The sequence below is a fragment of the Dipodomys merriami genome, unplaced genomic scaffold (assembly GCF_024711535.1).
Source record: "Dipodomys merriami isolate MVZ:Mamm:240054 unplaced genomic scaffold, mDipMer1.0.p SCAF_1133, whole genome shotgun sequence".
In the NCBI taxonomy this organism is placed as follows: Eukaryota; Metazoa; Chordata; class Mammalia; order Rodentia; family Heteromyidae; genus Dipodomys; species Dipodomys merriami.
The window spans coordinates 110,280-113,546 of record NW_027202420.1 but is presented as its reverse complement, the minus strand read 5'-3'; positions in this window follow the sequence as shown (position 1 = coordinate 113,546).

Below are 3,267 nucleotides of genomic sequence, written 5' to 3'. Positions count from 1 at the left end.
CTGGTGCTTGAACTCGCACTATTTTGCTCAATGATTGACTACTCTCAGATTTTAGTGGTTAATTGGAGAAAAGAGTGTCATGGACTTTCCTCAATTTTCAGCCTCCTGATTCTGGCCTAACTCTACATGATTCTTACATTTACATGATTCTTACATTTAATTCTACAATTAACCTCCCCCTAAAAGCCAAATATTATGTTTGGTCCCATATATGCTGTGAGACAACATCTGACCTTCAATTTCTACTCCCAGTACAAGCAAAAATGAAAAAGAAAAAGAAAAAAAGGTAGTAGCAAGCACATATTAAAGTTTTTAAATGACCCAAATGTTGATGGTCATATGTGTAATCCTTACTACACAAGAGGCTGACAACTGAGGATTGCAGAGACAAGTCAACCTAGGAAGGAACGTGCTTGAGATTGTTATCCCCAGCTAAACAGCACAAATCCTTGAGCTGTAAAAATCCTTGAGTGTAAAAGCTACGATATAGGCCCCAGAGTCAGAGGTCAAGCCACAGGACCAATAAAATTTTCAAAGGAGAGAGGATGGTAAGAGGCTGAAATCTGAGAATCATGGTTCAAAGCTAGCCCACGCAAGAAATTCCATGACACTTTCTCTGTGTGTGCATCTGTGTGCTATCTTGTGTCTTGAACTTATGCTGTTTTGTTCAAGAATAGAACTGTACACCTCCCAGGTTCCAGTGATTAATTGGAGCTAAGATTCTCATGGGCTTTCCTGCCCTGGTTGGCTTTGAATCATGATCCTCAGATTTCAGCCAATTGATACATGATGGGTTTTGCATAAGTTTCATCTCCTATTAACTACCAACAATTAAAACAAAAACCAAAAACTAGAGTTGAGCTGTGACCCAAGATGCAAACTGGGCAATCACTTTCTAGTACAGCACCCACTTTCTAGTTCAAGCACCAAGACAAAACCATTATAACCACAGGCTATACTTTGGCTCATGTGATAAGCCACTAGTCGAAGAAAAAGCTCTGGCATTGTATCCAGGCCCTGATTTGTAGCCCCAGGACTAGAACATACACAAAAATAAAAAGCAAGGAAATTTTTAAAAAGTGGAAAAAACATATTAAAATTTTTAAATGACCAATGGGTTTGTGGTTCATGTGTATAATTGGAGCACCTCAGGAAGCTGAAATCTGAGGATAATGGTTTGAAGCCAGACTGCCCAGAAAAGTACATTAGAAACTTATGTCCAATAAACAAAAAAAGCTACAAGTGGAGCTGTGGTTGAAGTTGTAAAACATGATACTTGAGTCAAAAAGCTAGGAAACAGAAGGGCATTGCTGGCTCTATCCAGTATTCTTAGCTACTCAGGAGGCTGAGATATGAAGATCACGGTTCAAAGCAAGTCTGGTCAGGAAAGTTCATGAGACTCTTAGCTCCAATTAACCACCAGCCATAAAACCTGAAGTTGCTCTGTGGGTGAACTGGTATAACATTTGCCTTAAGCTGAAGTGTACAAAGACAGTACCCATGCCGAGAGTTCAACCCCTACCCCCCTTCAAAACTACTAAGAAACAGCAATGTGTCCCAAAGATCAGGTCTACTGGACAAAATAAAATTATTGAATTTGAAAGCAAGAAATAGCTGGTTAAAAATATTAAAATAAGCCAGGCACCAGTGGCTCATGCCTGTAATCCTAGCTACTCAGGAGGCTGAGGTCTGAGCATCACAGTTCCAAGCCAGCCTGGGCAGGAAAGTCTGTGAGACTCTTATCTCTAATAAACCACCAGAAAACTGAAAGTGGTTATATGGCTCAAGCTGTAGAGTTCTTGCCTTGAGGGGAAGAGCACGAGGACAGCACCTAAGCCCAGAGTTTAAGCCCCATGAAAAACAACAACAAAAAATTAAAATAAGTCAGCAGTTGTTTGCTCATGCCTGTGAGTCCCAACTACCCAGAAGGCTGAAATCTAAGGGCTGCAGTTCAAAGCCAGCCCAAGCAAGAAAGTCCATGAGACTTGTTTGTGTAATTACCAGTACTATGGCTTGAACTTCCCTGTTTTACTCAAGGCTAAAGTTCAGACTGACTGGCTTCAAACCAAGATCCTCAGATTTCAGCCTCCTTAGTTGTGCTGGGCTTTACCTGATAATTTTCAAAAGAATGAAGCTGGAAGTTGAGCTGTGGCTCAATTGGCAGTCCCTACATGCAGAAAAAAACATAAAAACTGTGAAAATAAATAGTTGCAATATAGAAAAAATCAAAAACAATGTTTAATATGATACAAAGGAAAACTATGTTTCTTTTTAAATGTAGCAAACAGGAACATAGTACAAAGCTTCAAAATGACATACTAAGAGTAAGGTAAAATGGAAAATTTTTTTTAAATTCATGTAAATATTAAATACAAGCTGACATGACCAAAATATAATGTGATCAGAAACTTATCTCTCACTTGTAATTGCTTACAAATAATTGTCCCTCCAGTTTCATCAGCTACAGTGGGGATTTAGACATGACCTCTATATGCAGACTAGACTGTGTAAGGGTCTTCTTGTTTTAGCCTCTTGAATTAGAACTGCAGGCATTGCGCTCATTTTAATATAGGAGGTTTCCTTTAAAACTCAGAAATAATGTTCAAATAATGGATTATCTGTAAAGCATGACTAAACATCAGAGAGCCACCAGAGATCCTCTGAGGAATACAATCAAAAGTAGAAAAGCATCTACCACTCAAGGTAGGAAACAGAAGGAAGATTTAGCATTTTTGGATGTGCTGGGGGTTGAACGCTTGGCCTCATGCTTGCTAGGCAAGTATAAAATTCAGTGACATTAATTATATCCACACTGCTTTGTAACCATTACCTCTTTTGTGAACTATGTTTTCAATGCTGATGCAATCCACACAATCATTGAGTAACAATCACCCCAATGACCTGTCCCAGAAATTTTAATCTTCCATTTTCTCTTATGAAATGGTTTAGCCAATATGTTTCACATAAATAGTAGATTCTTTTTTGTGTCCATCCGTGACAGACATATATTAATTGCAGCCTTTTTGTGGATAAGTCATAATCCGTTTATGCATACCTCATATTTTATAAACCTGTTCATCTGATAGACACTCCAGGTATTTCCAACTTCTATTGTGAAATTTGCTGTTATCATTGGCATATGAGCTATTAGTTTTTTCTCTTCAGTTGTTTTGGTTATGCAATGAGCAAGGGAATTGCTCGGTAATGAGGTAATGCTCTGTTATGTTAGAAGACTGTGTCAAATTCTACCATAATTGATATATCACT